Raw genomic sequence first — 18,669 nt, 5'->3', positions numbered from 1 at the left:
GTGTGGGTGCGGGGTGGTGCAGCTGAATGCATTTGGGGAGGGGAATGGCCACAAGGGGAGTTTTGCCTAAAGAGGCACAGATGAAACCGTGCGACAGACTGCCCATGCAGGAAAGGCTGGCGAGGGAAGTGCCTTGTTGGATAAGTTTTATCCAGGAGAAGGGGCCCTGGTCCTGAGTTGGGTTAGCCTGTAGGTGGGTGCTCCTGGAGTACGGGTGACTGAATCCACATGGGCCCGCAGAAGGGCTCTTAGAAGAGTTAGGGAAGGTAGGTAAGTAAGATAGTAGAGGAGGAGGTGATGATGGAAGATTTTAAGGGAGCAGGAAGGGCCACCCTGTAGAGAAGCTCAAAGTGACTAGGCCCAACGGCCCTCTAGGGGTGGCTCTGAGCCTTCTTAAAGCCAGCGGGAGGAGGGTCGGCCAGGACAGGTGGGGATTCAAGAGTAAGTTTGGTGAGATGTTCCTTGAGAAGGCCGTTAGCCCACTCTAGGTTACCCGAAGACTGGGGGTGATATGGGATATGGAGTTTCCAGGTAATATTTGGGCTCTTGGAGTCTTGCCTGGTGATGCTGGAGATGAAAGCCGGGCCGTTGTCAGATTGTAGGATCTCCAGGAGGCTGAATCTCGGAATGATGTGTTCGGTGAGTATGGTGGCCGCCACATCCGCCATCTCCCGAGCTGTGTGGAAAGCCTCTGCCCACCCTGTAAAGGCGTCCACTGAGGTTAATAGGTAGCGAAAGGATTTATTGGGCGGCATGTGGGAAAAGTCAAGCTGCCAGGCCTTGCCAGGTTGGTAGCCGTGGAGCTGGTGATTGGGTCTTGGCCTTCGAATTCCCCCTTGAGCATTTACAGTGGAGCAGGTTTTGCAAGACTAATGCACCTCTCTAATTACCTTGGGAGATGTGGGCAGTAGAAAAGGGGTCCTGGGAACTGGTGTAAGGCCTTGGGACCAATGTGTAGGGATTGATGCATGACTGAAATGATCATAGGAGCTAAATGGTTTGAAAGAGCGAGTTTCTTCTGAATGAAGATCCAGTCTTTTTCCCCGGCTATTCTTCCCATCTCTTTTAGTGTGTGAGTTTCCTCATCTGTGTAAGTGGGGGGAATGTGGTGTGTTGAGGAAGAGGAGGGGAGCTGGTGAGGAGCCTAAGGCAGTGGCTTGGGCAGTTGAGTCGGCTTTGTTTTTGGCCCGGGACACCGGGTCCTTGGAGGATTGGTGTCCATGACAGTGGACAATGGCTACTTCAGTGGGAAGGCTGAGGGCCCCTAGTAGTTTTGAAATGAGGGGCCCATAGATTATGGGGCTTCCCTTGGTTGGAAGAAGCCTTTGCTCTTGCCATAGGACAGAATGTGTATGTGTGATGAGGGAGGGATATTTGGAGTCCGTGTCTATGGTAGCTCGTTGCCCTTTGGACAGGCGAGGAGCCCTGGTGAGAGCTCTAAGTTCTGCCTTCCGAGAGCTTGTCCCGAGGAGGAGGGAACTGCCTCTAGGATGGCGTCTAGGGTAACGACGGCCTATGCTGCGTGTCTCTGGCCACAAAGAGTATTTGGTCAGGGTTAGGGAAGGGCTGATTGGAAAGTCCTGGATGTGGAGGAGTCAGCTCTTCCAGGAGTTGAGAGCAGGGATGGGAGGGTTCCGGGTTAGCAGAGGGGGTAGGTAGGAGGGTAGCAGGACTTAGCCGAGGAGAAGCTGATAGATAGATGTCAGATTTTCGACGAAGAGGAGCTGGGCAGGAAGGGATTCTAAGGAAGGAGCGTGAGGCGGAGAACCCATCCAGGCTGCAAGAGAGGAGGGGGGCAGTCCGTGGAATAGAGGAGGTGCCATCAGTTCCCATCACCGCTACTGGAGAGGGGAAGCTGGTCCCCGAGTAGGAAGGCACAATGGAGTCGGTCGCCCCCGTGTCCAACAGGAAAGAGATGGGCTTCCCCGCTCCCTGGAGCAGGACCCTGGGCTTGGCCTGGGTTAGGGGGTGTCCGAGTCTTGGCCCCGTCAGTCATCGTCCAATCCGAGTAGTTGAAAGGCTGGACTTCCCGCCTCAGGGTTTCCTCTGTGTGGAGGCGCCGAGGATCCCCCGAGACCCGGGCAGGCGGATTTCCAGTGGCCCATCGTTCGACATTGAGGGCATTGCCGCGTTGGCTCCTTGGGATTGGGACATTGACGGGCCATTGTCCCTCGGTGCCGCATCTGAAGCAAGCCCCAGGCAGGGTTCGATTGGTTCCTGCATTCTGTGGGCTCACGGAGCCCGCCAGCCTGGGTCTGGAGTTGGACCTTCTGCTGGAGCCTGGCCTGCCTCTTAAGTTCAGCCACTTCCTCTCTGGTGTTAAGGACTTTAAATGCCATTTTCCCCAGGTCGGGCATGGGAGTTTGAGGACCCTCCTCGGTCTTTAGTTTTCTTCGGATATCGGAGGAGGACTGATAACCACTGCAGTGGTAATCCATTTTAGCGCATCTGTAAGGACCAGTGCGGGGGGGGATCAGGGTGAGACTCTGGAACAGTCCGCGTAGGAAAAACATGACTCATGATGCTGGGAGTGGCATGCACACGGAGATTTTCTTACCCTTTAAGTTTCGAGGCAGAAGTCTCTCTTTTTATTCGGGTCTGATTCATAAAACACGAACCAGTATGTAAATTTCTCATGAGAAACTTTCCATGAAATGGTATAAGGAAAGAGGTCTTCCAGGTGTTTCTCCCGCAACTTCTGAAGTTCTGCGTTTTCAAGCGTGACCTGTGGTGGTTGATTTTTCTTCTGTTTTCCTTATGAGGAGAACATTTTTAAAGGAGACTGCATGATTCAGAGCTGTTTTATGAAAGTTTCTTAAGAACGACAAAATGAAAAGAAGGAAACCATTTCCTGTAGCTTCACTCTGAGGGACACAACCCCCCTGTCTCTGGCTTGTGACGCTTCCAAGGTGCACTCCTGCAAGGATGGGAGCTTGCTGTCTTCTCGCTGGTCTGTGGTGGGATTAGGGATGACCCCCGTGTGAATCTGACAGCGGGAAAGCTCTCGTAAGCCCTGGTTTTAATCTGGTTCTGAGTTCACCTGTGGAGTCGTGCCGAAACGCAGGTTTCGTTCTCAGCTTTGTTCTAGGGGTTCACTGGCTCATGACAGAGTTCAGGAATTGGGTGAGTAGTAGTAAGGAAGCCGTCTCTGTTGGATGAAAAGCGTCTTTATGATCTCCTATCTATGGGCTCATTTTCTAACTTACGAAGCACCGTCAGGGAGTCCTGTGGGCTCTCAACCTTAAATCCGATTTCTATAGTGTTGCTGCTTTCAAAGCAATTTTTAGTCCTTTCCTTGGCCTAATAGTTTTCTATTTTTTCTTACATATGCAAATGAATTAAAATATAGGAATGCAGTTGACATCCAATCATAATGCTCATTTGTTAGTTAAAGGCTAATTCAGGCTATAACACTTCGATCCCAAGGAATTTAGCTGTGGTTTTATGAGTTTTCCCATATGATTGCCCAAAAATTTATGTGTTGACTAAAATTGTAACTGGTTTAAAATGTTCAAACAAATTACTTAGCAGTTAAACCTCCAGCAAAATTGTAATTCATTTTAAATTTATCACAGAGGTTTGATGCTCGTTCCGAGCAAAACAACGGGACATAAGGGTGACATACAGAAATTCGGTATTTTGCCTGAACTGTTCCCGATAGGACAAAAACATTCCCAGCACTGGGCACAGCAAAGCCTTCCACTAATTTGAATTAATTTTGTAGCGAAGGATCACTTGGGAGGATTCCTGGTTTTGAGTTTTATCCAGGTTTCATTCTCTGAAGCACCCTTTCCATAAATCTGTGTTTTATTCCTAATTTGTCGTTCTTCACCTTTTGATATTTAAACAACTCACATGCAGCTAACTGAAGTCGTGGTGGTATTCGCTTCTATATCAGGTTATCACCTGCTACGTTGAGAATTGCAAAGCCAGAGCACATTACAAAGAGTCAGTTGGACTTTGATACCCAAAATTGCATTTACGAGGTTCACACTCCTTTGTATTTCACCAGATAGAGACAGCAACAGTGTTCTCATGTAATGTGTGCTTCAGCCTCTGTGCCAGAGTTTATCGTGTCTGGATTTTAATATGTAGTGTTGATCTGTTAACCAAAGTTGTTTTGTTTGGTTTAGTTTGGTTTGGTTTGGTTTGGTTTGGTTTGGTTTGGTTTGGTTTGGTTTTGTCCACAGAGGCATGGACACCTGCTTCTGGTGAGTCTTTACGCTGAATATACATACTCAGTTTGTCGCTATGTATGTATGTATGTCACCTGAGGTTCTCTCTCGCCAGTGTTACCCTTCTTGACAAAGAAAAAAAAAGTCTTTGTGTTTGATGTCCTTTCTGGTTTGTTAGCCAGGGTCTACCAAAACCATTACTTTTTGATGACACTTCAGTTTTGGCCCAGAATGTCACAGTCTGTATTGAATGCCTCATTTCATCGATCCCTCGTGGCTTTTAATTAAGTTTAGCAGCATTTGAAGATTTTCTTTCACTAAGGGGATTCAGAGGAATCAGAGTCTTTCTCTACATTTTTTAAGTCATTCCACAAAAATATTCCTGTGACGTAACCTGAACTCAAAACGCATTTCGTCAAAAGGGAGAATTAATCCGGTTTGATGAGCAAGTTCCGAATTCGATATGCTTTGTTTGATACTTGGTCCCGATGCTACGCGTCCCGTCTTTCTGTTGTAGTTTTGTGTTCCCGTGCTAATTTTGCATACGTCCTTGCTCAGGAGTCTGGGGATTAGACTGCATTCTATCCCTGTTTTATGTCAGCTGGTATTTTCATTATTTTCATCTTGCTTGCTTTCAGATTTTCCCCTCCTTCCCCAACTTTTCCAATTGTTGAGGCCTTTTATCTTTTTTTCTTGCCTGCTTTCTGGGAGTTTTGTTTAAGGGAAATGAACCTCTTCTTACAATTTATGTTTTCCTAGCCATCTTATGGCCTTCCTCATTACTTAATTTTCTTAGGAAGATGAGCAGTTAAAAAAAAAACAAGATGAATATATGTTTTTGTTACTGTGATAGGGAAAAATCTTTATCATTTCTTGTCGAAAGCATTCTTCCACCCCAAGCATTTTACACACTAAAATGAATCTGTTGCCTACACGGAATGGAAGCCTAGCATAGCAGTAAGTGTTTCCCTCAGAAATACAGTTTTTTACTGATTGTTAGCCATTTTGATTTCATTTATTAATGACTTTGTCACTGATCAGAAAACCTTGAGGTAGTATTTCTGTTTACTACTTTGGGAAAAAAATAATTAGGATCATTATTTGTAACTCCAACATAGCTTGTTAATTTTCAAGTTCATCGTACCAGAATATGCGCATGCGTGTGTGTTTGCAATCGTATTGATGTTTCAGAGTGTCTTCCTAAAAATTTACAATGTCTATAGATAGCTATTTCAACATTTTGTGAGGTCTTACTTTTCTTTGTTCTTTTATTACAATAACAGCAAGTAAATAGCCCATACTTTTGGTTGTGTCCTATAAGAATTTCTGCTTGGAATACTTGGAAAGAATAATGCTAGTGTTCTACGAATTTTGTCTTAATCATCAATTATCAACTATTTTTTAAACGATTTTTATCTTGAGTATGATAAATATCATGTAGTCAAAGACTGTTTAGTTTATACATATAATATTCTTCGGTCGATAGTTTATGAGATTCATTTCATAGAACTGTCTTTATGTTTCCTTTTTATGCTCAGTGTCCTTTTGTAGAAATCCAGATTGACTACTTTACACTGTGCATATATTTAGAGCATCACAAATGTGGGCCATGAAAAGGATAATTTCATGGTATCGGTGAAACTCTGGATAGAATTTTCTGTCCTATCATCTGTCAGAGCTTTAATGTGTTAACTTTACATTTCCTAAGTGTACTCAGTTATATCCTGAACCGGAAAGGTCGTTGAATATATGACACCTATAAGTCCATACCTATCGAAACTGTAATTAAGATGCACTTTGCCATTTTGACCAAAATGTCATAACAGCAGAGGCACGCCTAAGTCTCTTAGTGGGTTAGTGCTTGATGTCATTGAGAGCAGCATAGTCGAGAGTAACCCTGGTCCCTGAGCCTCACATGAAAACACATTCTGTACCAGAGGGTGGAGTACCTTTCACTTCTTCTCGACACCTCTTTTATTTTTGTTAAAGATTTTTATTTATTTTTTCATAGAGACACACAGAGAGAGAGAGAGAGAGGCAGAGACACACAGGCAGAGGGAGAAGCAGGCTCCAGGCTGAGGATGCAGCTCGGTCTGCTTCGCACACCTTCCATTGTCGTCGTCCTTTCTCTTTTTCGGCTCGGTCTGCGTCTTGCACCTTCCATTGTGGTCCTCCTTTCTCTTTTGCGGCTCTGTCTGTGTCGCGCACCTTCCATTGTGGTCCTCCTTTCTCTTATGTGGAGAACACTTCTTTGCACACTCGAGTTATTCGTCAGTCATCACACATGTGTAGACTGGCCTAGCGACTTTCTGGTAGGAGCTTGTTTTCATATTTAGGCCCTCGGTTTTTGTTGAGTCACCATCAGCAGTGATTCGAGAAAATCCTCTCCGTATTTGCAGGGTTGGAGATTTGTTTGAAATCCGACCATCCAATAAGTCGTTCTCTGCATGCCGTGTGACAAATGTATAGCGTTACCAACAAAGATCATATTAGTTCCTTTAATTAACGCGTGACTCGAGAAGTCTCGGATTAATCAGCACATGACTCGTGGTTATTCGTACCGTTGTGGGAGTTTTCTGCCACCAAATACAAATACCAGGCTAAAAATACTGCTTTGTTTGTACATGGAGCGAATATTCATCGCAATAGTCCTGTACATCGAAGAAAACAGAAAGTAATTAAAATGTTGATCAGTATAGTAAATCTCCGCAACGGCTGCTTGTTTGTATTTCATATGTGCTCATGTTTCTGAGAAGTTAGCTCTTACACAACAACCTACCATGGTTATCTGATATCCTCCAGAAGGTTAGCTGGGTGGTTTCCTATATTACTTAGGAAAAACTTTCTTTTCGCAATCGAAAATGTCAGCATCAATTTAAAGTGTAACACTAAGCATGTGCTTGCTCTCTGAATATCGCCCTCCAGCCACCCTGCCGAGGATCTGGCCCTGACACTTTGAGGAGATCATCGATCCTCACTGTTCACGGCACTTTGCCCGAACACCCGGGCTGCCCCGGCACCTCTGGATCCAGCTGCCGTTGTTTCCGTGACCCGAGATGCGCTGACCGTAGCAATTTACATTATGTGCGCAAATTAAAAGTTACCTTGCAACAGCAGTTTACTTTAAAAAATGACCTCGTTTTCCCCCATGTTAAAGTTCTGTTATGTTATGTTATAGGAGTTGCATTTTTGTATGATGCAAGGATCTTTTCGTAGGACATAGTCACCTGCCATGATGAAGACAGGTTTCTTTTTTCTTTTCATTTGGGCTTAGGTCGGAATCTCCATTAGGAAAATTATCTTATCTTTCATCATCTTGTGCTATATAGGAATATATATATATGTGCTATTTGATTGCATGTTTTAAATTTAATTACATTTTTTTTTACCAGATTTAAGTCTAAAATAATTGAACTTGTCATATATTGCTGAAAATCTTTCCTCTTTCTGCTCCTAAATTCTCCACTTGAACTGTCACAGTGGTCTGATTTATCCTGTCCTGTTTATAGTTATAGTGATAGAGAGAAATACCTACCTAACATTTTCATTGCAAATTGTTTTAGTTGCAGACAGCAACATAAGCATACTGTTAAATCTAGCATTATCCGAGTTTTGGATACCATAAATATCTTTTGTTTTCCTCACAACTTTTTATTTCTGCGATGAGGGAAGGAAAATAGAAAACTTCCTATCATTAACATTTTATGATCCTCTAGGGTAGAGACCTGACTTGGGTGTTCAACCAAAGTTTTGCTGTTCGGGTTTGAACAATGTTAACTGGGAAACGGCCACCCCATTAAAGAGTGTTCCCCCCCAGTATTGGTAGAGACAAAGTAAAGTCAGATACACGCTGTTATCTGTTATTTTTGTTGGAACTTACTATTGTTCTTCAGTTTCTGATTGTTCATTATTTTAAGGCATATGTGAGCCTTGTGCAAGTACATTGAAGTGTCGTGCTCTTTTGGTCAGAAAATCTTTTGTATTTATCAGAAAGCACATGGATACATACAGTATATGCGATTTTTCTGTTTCTGACGCACTTTTTCTTCCCCTAGAGATGTAGAGCTTTGGGGATCATGAACAGTTTTCATCCTGATTTGTAATGGTCTGTTTGTCCGTAGATAGTAAAATGTTATGAAATAACACTAAATATTCCTAAGTAAGATTATACCTTGTGGAGACCAAAGCCCAGCATGCCTGCAGTTAGATTTTTGTCATATTCCAGAGCAGTGAGTACGCATGGTGTACGGTGGCCATAAGCACATGTATTCCGTGTCGGCTGTCTCTTACCTCGGTCTACTTATGTTTTCAGTAGCATGGCTAATGTTCATTATAAAATCTTGATCTTATCTGTGAAAGTCTGTAATAAATGTAAACTTTCAAGTGTTTGACAGCGGCACGATACACCAGGCTGGAAAGCTCATTTGACTAATAGGTGGTTGGCCTACTCTTAATTCAGCCTTTTGTCCATCCAGCTGCGTGACCTTGTGTGCATTCCTTTAAATCTCTGTCTCTCATCTTGCACGCATGGGATTCCGGGGGAGCTGGAGCTGGGGTCGCAGCCCCCGCGTTCCCTGTGTTCCTCAGCAGCTGTACTTGCTTGAACAAACCTCCTTGACTCTCCGAGCCTGGTTTCGTGATCTGAACCCCTGATGCGATCAGGTGTAAACTATCGTGAGGATCAATTGAGGCAATAAATGGAAAGCCCTGTGAGTGGCTTGTGGTGAGGAAAGCTCTGTGTAGGCTTATTAATCTCTAGTACCTGACTTTGAACAACACCATTACTTCCTGATGAACTACTTCATCAGTACTTCCTAATGGCCGACCTGATGCAGCATCGGCCAAGTTATTTAACCTCTTAAGCTCCATTCACTCAACTACAAATATGGAGAATCACTCTTTCTTCCAGAATTCTCATAAGGAGTGAACTACGTGAGGTTAAGTACATAACATGTGACAGCAGAGTGACGTCAGGCCTTTCTGTCCTGTCACTGGGTATCACCTCTGCCTCGTGCATTTTCATCTAGTGAAAGCTTCCTGAGGCCCAGCCACATTTTAAGTTCTGGGGGAGAGTGATGAGCAAGACAAGGACCCTGTATTTCTGGAGCTGACTTCCTTGTGGGGTCTCAGGAAATAAAGGAGTGAGCCAATCAGTAATTTCAGAAAGCAGTGGGTACTATGGAGGAATGATGTTGGGTGACAGGCAAGGAAGTGATGAAGGGTAGGGGGGAGTCATGGCAGAGGTTAGCGGTTGCAGATAGATCTTTTGCAGAAGGCAGCCCCTGAGCGTTTTGTAAAGACTTTTCTTTGAGATAGTCGTGGCCTCCCATGCAGTTATAGGAAATGACACAAAATATTACCATGCAGAGTACCGTAATACACACATAACCAAACTAAACGTCTAAGCATTCTTTCTGAGGCATTTAGAGTCAAATCTTGAATGGTGAGAGGGATTATGTCAAAAAGCATTCCAGGAGGAGGGAATAGAGAGGTGCCGATTCTGAAGTGGGAAGACATGGGGGCGTTGGCTTCACTGAGCAGGGCCACTGTGGCTGTGACCCTTGCATGAGGGAATGAGGGCTTTATGAAAGGTTGAGCAGCCAAGCCACTGTGTCTTGCAGGGCCGTGACGGTGGTGGTGGTGTGAGCCTTGTGTTCTTTGTGCAAGCAATCACACTGGTTGTGCTTCAGCAGAGTGCTCAAGATCTCCCTCCATGACTTGTCAAAACTGTCAGTCCCTCCCAATTTTTAAATTGGACCTCAAACATTTTCATCTCAAGTATCAATAGTACAGGATGGAGTTTCTGGTGGATGGGAACAGTTGACCTTGTAAAAGTATGTTATATCTCATTGAATATGTATCCAATAGAACGTTACTACCATGATAATTTGATGCTCACTATCACCTCTTTGAACTTTACCTGACTGAGCTCTCCGTTTTCACTGTCAGAACAATTATATTTGCTTTTCTTCTTGAACTCCTGTCTCTTTCATTTCCTCCATAGATTTTATTTTATGGTTTTTATAATGGGAAGATGTTTTAATAAGTATCCTGTCATTTTCCTGTGTGTATGTGTGTACATGTACAGACCCGTATATATACACATGGAAGTAAGGTTTCTAAAGTTTTAGTGTCTTTGGCTACAGTATGCTAAGTGTGAAAATCGGTCAGAAAGAATTGTTGTCCGAAATAGTACTGATGCACAATTGATATAAACGGCAAAATTAATAGTATGATTGGTAATTTTTAAACATGAAATATAATGCCATTGGGATGCCTCTCTTAGCAAGATGGAGAGAGAGTTTATAAAATTTCAGTTCGTGTACCCATGAATGAATACTATGACCAGGGTGATGTAAAGTCTGGTGGAAATTAATAGTAAACATAAATGATACACTGTGGGGCTTCGAAATGAAGTTTGAATGATTATTAGGTATGTTGTTTGTGTATTATATATGTTTATAGTATGTCTGTACGGTAAGATGAATTACACTGTTTTCGAAGTTCATGTAATGTTAACAAGGGCATGCTAGGAATGAATAAGCGGGAAGGTGCTTACCTTCCTGATGAGGGGGTAGATATATGGGCTTAGTAAAAAATTATAGTACCCGATATTCTTTGTGTAAAAACTTAATGATACTGTACCTCTAAGTTTGAATAAGCGTTTAAGAAAAGTAATATCTTAAAAAAAAAAGAAAAAAAGAAAAGTAATATCTTATGTTATATAATATTAAATATATATGTGTGTATATATATATATATATATATATATATATATATATAATCAGTTCTTAGAAAGGATTCTTTTACTGACTTAAAATTGGTCTACTGGAAATTCATGCAGCATCTTTCACCTCTTCCTCCTTGAAATATCACAGAAAATACATAACTGAGACAGACCGTGGCATGTGTGAGTGGGCGGGCTCTGGCTCCTGACTCAGCATTGTGACTTTGTAGACAGGGTGTGTGAATTATTTCCCAGGATTCTTTTCTTCCTTTCTTTTTTTTTTTTAAAGCAAAACCTGAGGTAATTCCATGCTTCGAAACAGTATAGGTCTTTGCAGTGAGCTTTCTGCCTCGGTGAGTTGAGTTTCCGCTATCTCCAGCTTTTCTTTCCTGTTCTCTTTGTGTGTGGCTCCCAGTCAGCCTGATGCCCTTCCCTGATGATCCTTCGGGATTGAGGAGGCAGGATCTCTCAGCAGGAACCGCCACCACTCTCACCATCCCATCTTCACTGTCCCTGAATTTAGGGCAGATGAATTTAGGCCAGGTGGCGTGTGTCTGCTGTCATGCTCCTCTTTTTATGGAAATGAACGCAAAGGAGGAGACTGGATGTTCTGTCTCAGGCTCAGTGACGCCTTGACTTTAGAAAGGCTTTGTGGTTAACAGGGGATTCTGTGGTGTTCCAGTGTCTTTTACCACTCACTGTGGAGCACAGTACAGGAGGAGCAAGGGGGAGGCCTTCGTTCTGGTAAGTGACAGAAAAGCGGTGATGGGGTAGGATGTGGTGAAGGCGAAATGGCATCGGGTGCTACCTCAGGAGCTTTGGTCAGCTTTCAGGGACAGGAAGGACTAGCTGAGCCAGGGATCAGGAATCGACAGCTGTAAACCATCTGGACCTACCTGCTGTCTTTCAAAATTCTTCACGTGCCCTAAGAGTGTGTGGAGGTCATGGTCTGAGTCGGAAGGTCGTGGCAGACGGAACACACTGGAGCAGGGAGAGCGCTGAAAAGATCTCGTTCCAGGAAGAGGTGATGGTGGTGTGGACCCAGGTGCTAAGAGTGGCCAGGCAGACGGTCAACCCTGAAGGCACAGCCGACGGCCAGGCCTGAAGGATGGATTGTGGGATGGGAGAGGGGGAGGGATCAGGAAAGAAGTGGGCTGAGTGCATGCAGGTACCTTTAAGGGACGTGAAAAAGACAGCCTTCGGGAACTGAGACATAGATGATGGGTTGGCAATACTCTCAGGTAGATGTCCAGGTGGAGGTGTGGACGGGGAAGGAAGTACTTGCGGAAGGAAAGGCAGAGGCCCGGCCTGAAGGTACGCCTTCGAGAGGTGTGGTGGCCTGTAGCTGCAGCCTGCACCTCCGGCGGGTGTGGAGACGGGGTGCGAGGTAGAGGAGCAAGCCTTTGGCGGTCCTCCTGCAGGTCAGGTGAAAAGGACGGAGGCCGCAGCGGCATCCCCGAGGGCAGCTTGTGAGGGCAAACGGTGGACTGCGGACGTCTTAACTCTGAGTAACAAAGGGCTTCAAGGAGGGACTTAATATTCGTGTCCAGGATTAACTGTAACATCAAGACAGATTTAGGCAGTCAGATTCATAGCGAGCTTGAATTGGAGTTTGTTGAACTGGATGGTTTTCGGAGATTCCATCGTCTCCTTAGCCCTGATGTTCTGTAATGTCAGAACCACGTGTCCAGATGGTGCCTGGGCCGTTTCCCACGAGATTTGGTCATTGTGGCTTTTCTTTTACGGTCTGAGGAACCCGCAAGTCTCTTTTCCTCTGTCCGTCCTCTCCTCTGTCCAGTCTGTCCACAGGTCATTCGATGGAGCAGGTTAATCAGGACCAGCCGCATTTATGTTTCTTCACATGAGCTACTAGGGTGCGAGTGAATCTCGAACCCCCTGCAGTGTCCTGCTCTTGCGTATTGTGACGGGTTCGGTGCCTGGGTCCGATGGTTGAAGTCGTGCTACGTGACTTCAGGACTATTTCCCTTGGGTGGTCTCTTCTATGATCCTCCGGGTAAGAGCTGTTTTTCCAGTCTCTTCCTGCCAACATATTCTTACATGTTTATGGCTTGGAGGTGGGTTAAAATAATGAAGCCTTTATTCCATGATTTATCCTCTATTTTTATATATTTAAAAGATGCTCATTTCACGGTTGGTATTTTGCTCATCATGAACTCTCATAGTTACTCATTTGGGAATTTGAGATTTTTTGTATTTCAGTATATAGTTTCGTAGTTTTTTACTCCGTAAAAATCTGATTCAAATATACTATTTTCCTCCAGTCTCCCTCCAAACCCCAAATGGCCAGAACTTGATTTTCCCCTATTGTGTTTCTACACGACGTACTGTTCTTTTGAAGGCAGTGTCTCTTCCCAACCCTCACCCCCCGCCACAGCTGCTTTTCGGATTTCCCTTTTGTTTTTGTTTTTCTGTGTTTTGATGATCACGTGACCTGTGTGTGATGCGTGCCTGTGTGTACATGTGCACGCGTGTGCTGTGTGTGCCTGTAAGCGCACATGTGTTTTCATTCTGCCTCTTGAATATGGGGGTTGGTGTCTTTCTTCAGTTTGGGATCCTTGGCCGTTCTCTCTCTGGATGTTGCTTCTGTCTCTGTCCCTCTTTCCCTGGGACCTCAAGTACAAGTATGATGGGCCTTTTGCAGTGGACCGTGTGTCTTCTGTTCTTTTCATTGCTTCTTCTGCTTGCTCTCCGGTTTTGGTATTGTCTGTGTGCTCTGTGTCAGAACCCACCAATCTTGTCCTTTCCTGTGCCATCCGAGTTTTCTGTTAAGCCATCGATGAATGCTTGATGAAAGATAGTTTATTTCATAGGTCTAGAATATCCATGTGATTTCTTCATATGCATTACACTCTTCTCATTCAGTTCTCCATCTGTTGCATCCACTTCTGTCCATCTTGTTACCTGTTTCTCTTACCAAGATGATCTTACTTACTTGACAGTCTTTGCTTATTTTTATTCTGAATTATTGGTTGCCTTTTCCTTCCCGTGTACAATTCTTTGGATGTGTGCCTAACACGGTGAATGAAAGAACATCGAGGGCCAGATGGTTTATTTGGTTGGTCGATAGTCTCTTCTTCTCTTTGGTGCATTGAGCTGGCCGTCGTTGCCCCTGTAATTTGTCCCTGTTTTACCCCTGTGGACACTCTGTGTTTTGATTGAGACCCACTAGGCAGAAGCAGGCTCTTTGTCCTCAGCACTGGAAGGCCTCACAAGCACTAGCTAGTCCTTTCAGGGATTTGGAGCGTCATACTTAGTCTTCTGCCCCATGCAGCTCAGTCATCTGGCAGCTCCCACGTGGGTGGGTCTGTGCTTGTGGGAAACCCGTTCTCGCTAGCAGAGGCTCATCCCATCCCGTAGGTACTGTGAGGCCACGGTAAGCTTCGCTCGGTCCCGTCCCCTTCACCTCCCACCTTGCCAAAGCACACGTCCTATGGGAACGTCAGCGTTGCATCTGGGCCTCCTTGAGTTTCCAGTGTGTCACTGTATGGTGGTGGTGTCCTCTTATCCCAGTGGAGCTGATGTCCTGAGCTGGAATCGGCAAGTGGCCTGGGGACAGAATGGTGCCCCATCATCAGCCTCCCCAGGGAAGGGCTCTCTGTCCTCTGCACGGATCCTTTACCTAACTCTGGTCATCTGACAGCTTCCTGACTATCGCCAGGAGCACATCTGTGCATAACCAGCCTTTTCTGGTTGTTGGGATGGAGGCTTTGGCTTGCACCATGTAAGTATGTGTGTATCTTCTCAGGAAGCATAAGTCCCTGATTTAATAAAAAGCTTAGAAATTGTGATTTGTTAATACCTGAAAGATGGTGGTGAGCAAGTTCTTGGTAACTGATGATGCACATAGCGAGTGCCCCATTCCTGCTTTTTTAATTGGATGCAGAGTTCTTTGTTCACTGTACACAAGAATGTGTGATTTTTTCATTCTTTCTTTTAGATTGTGTTCAAATTCCAGTTAGTTAACATATAGTGTAGTATGAGATTCAGGGGTAGAATGGAGTGATTGATCAGTTGCATATAACACCTAGTGCTCATCACTTCACATGCCCTCCTTAATGCCCATCCCCCAGGTACCCCATCCCCCACCCACCTCCCCTCGGGTGACTCTCACTTTGTTTCCTGGGATTAAGAGTCTCTTATGGTTTGCCTCCCGCTCTGTTTTTATCTCATTGTATTTTTCCTTCTCTTCCCCATGCCCATCAGTTTCGTTTCTTGAATTCCACATATGAGTGACCCAGAGGGCTGACACACCCAGCCAGAGAAGCAGGGCGCCCGGGGCGCAGGGCAGCCCTGAGCCAGCAGGTATCCCCAGGACTTTACAGCAGCTGCTGTGGGAGGCTGAGGTTCAGGGTGTGGGGAGGCAGGAGGCGCGGCCGAGTCCTGGCACCTTCCCCACCAGAGGCCGTCTCCCTACATGCAACGTCGGGCTGCCCCAAACCCTACACGCAACATGTTCGCCAGATGCCCATGCGCCTGGGGGTTGAAATGGCAGGGGTCCGGAGCACCCTGGGTGAAGGAGGACCCCAGAGCTGTGTGGGGCCCCACGTGGCCCCTCTCCCGCAGCCTTGTGGCTGCTTCTGCAGCAGAGCTCCTCTTCGCTGGGGACCCGCCCCCAGACCAACACACAGCTGACAGGTGGCCCCCGGGGCTCCTACGCCTTTGAGCTCGAGCACGAGCTCCTGCTTGGCAGCCCCTCCGTGGCACCTGCCAACCCAGACCCTCTGCAGGCCAGGCACATGATGGAGGGCTCCTAGGCCCCTGCTGCGGGCTGCCAGGAGACCCCGCCCCAGGCCACGCGATGGTCCTGACCTGGGAAGTTTCCCAACCACCGGCCCTGCAGGAGAGCCTGCCCCAGACCACCAGCCGCCCCACCACTATACCCATACCAGGGCCCGTCCTCGGGGAGAAGCGCCTGGGCTGTTGGGGATCGGTCGGCAAATGACGCCAGGGGCCTACCCCCCGACCTGCAGAGCGTCTGCTGGTACCAGTCCTGTGCCACACGGATGGCAGAGGCAGGGAGGCCCCACTGGAGCAGCGTGCGGGGGAGGGGGGACAGTCCAACTCCAGCCTCAGGGTCATGCCTTCCTCTGTGGCCCTCACACCGTGTTTGCATGTAAACGTCCCCGAGTGCATCCGCCTCTGGCTAAACCGCGTTGGAAGCAGCATGATGGAGAAGGCGGGAGGCCCGGCCTGGTTTCCTCCTCCATGCTAGCCAGACGGGAGACCACCCAGCCGGGACAGCCCTGCCAGGCTGCTGTGCCTGCCGGCCTGGCGGGGTGACACTCACCACGTACCCCCCTCAGCTTGGGCTCCAGTATCCGTGGGCCTGGTCCCCTCAGGTCTATTGGACACAGAAGGCGGTACCCAGGTCCACGCTCAGCGGCAGAGGGCAGGCCAGGGCAGCTGTCGGGCTGCAGGCACGCCGACCTCGGGAGGCCAGCCAGCCCTCAAGAATCACATCCAGGAAAGGAACTCGGGGTGGGGGAAGGGGAGGTGGGCGGGGGGTGGGGGTGACGGGGTGACGGGCACTGATGGGGGCACTGATGGGGTGAGCACTGGGTGTTATTCCATATGTTGGCAAATTGAACACCAATAAAAAGTCAATTTACAAAGGAAAAAGAAAGGAACTGACACATGTTTCCTAACTGATGGGAATGCTAAATCCCAGTTAGATATTAGCAAAGATTCAAGAAAGAACATTTTTCCCATGGATGTTCCAAAAAAAAAAAGAATGACACCCAGGGAGAACCCCTGGTGCTTGAGCAAATGGCTGAGCGGGGAGCAGAGCCTGAAATGATGGTGTTACCCCCCCACTCTCCGAGGCTGGGACAGGTGCCAGTGGGAGGCCCACGGGAGCGCCAGCCTGCCTGTGGGGCAGACCCGGGTGGCTGCGGGTCTGTCCTCAGGTGGGCAGTCCTGGGCACACTCCTCTCCACACCAGAACTGCCCCCTACCGGACACTTCCTTTCTACATAGAACATGGAGACTGTTCTCCCTCCCACACGTTTTGGGGCAAACTGTTGAAAGATGGGACCTCTCCTCCCTGGCAGATAATCTTTGGTCCTGGGGACCTGTGCACTAATGCCAGCACGCATCCTCCATTCACTCGAGAAGCGTCGCCAGAGCCTGCCCACGAGCCCGGTCCCCGGGACTGGAGTGCAGCCGAAGTGCTGTGCCCGGGGGGGTGCAGGCAGATGGGTGAGCCTGGCACCGCAGGGCAAGAGTCGCTCCACGGGGTGCCGGGGTGGGGTGTCCTCTGGCTGAAGCTTCGGGATCCTGTGCTCAGTTCAGCTTTTCAGAACCTGCTGGAGACCTGTGTCAGCTCTGCAACGACAATCCTTTTTTCTTGAAAGCTCATGAGATTTCTGAAAACCACAGGTTAGAGCAGACACAGTTCAGAAGACACTGAGGAATCCCCGACTTTGGCGTCTGCTTTGTCCCTGAGCCAGGGACCTAGTGGCTGGAGTTCCGGAAACGCACACACGCAGAGAAGAGTCTTGGAAGCAAGTGACACACATGGACGCCGAAGTGCTTAAATACAGATTTATTGCAAACCGTCACTGGAGAGGGGACTTCGCGGGCGGGCACCCTGGTCTCCGCGGACCTCGGCTGACGGAGTTCAGTGGCCAATCTGAGGCGGCCGCATCTGAAGTGAGAAAACACGCAGGCTGCGCCGGCTCCAGGGCCCAGGCCGGCAGCAATGGGCAGAGGACACCCACGAGGACGGCCCGCCATCCGCCGCATGGCCTGGTGCCCCAGCCCGCCACTCTGATGCTGGTGAGCCGCTGCCACGGCAGGCGGGGTGGGCCAAAACACAACACTGAAAACCACGTCAGATAGAGAAGACGACGGGCCATGGCGTCCATGGCTCCCCAGTCTCCCGAGTAGATGGGGTACGGTGCACGTCCCCCGTCGTCACACCAGGAGACCCCGACGAGACCATCGAGACCGGTTCTCACACACGTGCGTGCCATGAGAGCCCTGGGACGTGGGACAGGTTGGCAAATCCTGGGACCCTGAGGATGGGGTCTCAGCAGCTCCAGCAACAGGTTCCAGCCCAAGTATGGGGGCAGAGCTCTGCGCCGCCTTGACCATTCTCCTCCCAGCCACCTGGTGTCTACACCTCCTTCGATGGCACGAGAGCCACCCGATGCTTCCCAGGGGCTGCTTCGGACATACTCAGGAATCCCCACCCATTCCTGGCCACCTCGAGCCACAAACCTGCCCCCACACAACCGACGAGTCAGCTCCCGCCTACTCAAGCCCTTTGAAGGGGGCCATTTCTGGAGGAACCATCGCCTTGAAAGGAGTCCTCCTCAGCCCCCAGGACAGCCCCCGAGGGAAGGTCCCAGGAAACCTGCCAGCTGACAGCCCCAAGGAGCAGCGCGAACGCGGCCTGCGGGCCTGGGGTGGCTCAGGCCCCACGGGCAGAGCAGAGGCAGGAGGAAAGGCTGCGGCTGTGTCTCCCGAGGGCATCCGGTCGGCTCCCCGACAAGGACCAGGCCCCACAGAGGACGTGGGAGGACAGTTCCTGCTGCGTCTGTGGCCTACTCGGGAAGGTGTCCCCACATCCGGCAGCGCCGACCAAGAGCCCCAGTCTGGTCTCCCCGACGGGGCTGAGCAGCCGGCAGACTCACACACACACAAACACACACGAAGCGAGAGCACAAGCATGGGTGTGCAAGAGAGATGAAGGCCAGGGCCCCCGCGCCCCCCTCGGCAGCAGCCGGCCCAGAACCCACTCCC

General features: G+C 48.1%; 1 protein-coding gene across 1 annotated transcript in view; it reads left to right on the top strand.

Moving 5' to 3' along the window:
• Positions 1–18,669, top strand: part of LOC112912696 (uncharacterized) — a 260,106-nt gene that overhangs the window by 175,353 nt on the left and 66,084 nt on the right. The gene's annotated exons all lie outside the window — the stretch shown is intronic.

Source organism: Vulpes vulpes, chromosome 7, assembly GCF_048418805.1.
Source record: "Vulpes vulpes isolate BD-2025 chromosome 7, VulVul3, whole genome shotgun sequence".
In the NCBI taxonomy this organism is placed as follows: Eukaryota; Metazoa; Chordata; class Mammalia; order Carnivora; family Canidae; genus Vulpes; species Vulpes vulpes.
This window is presented reverse-complemented; position numbering and strand designations above follow the sequence as displayed.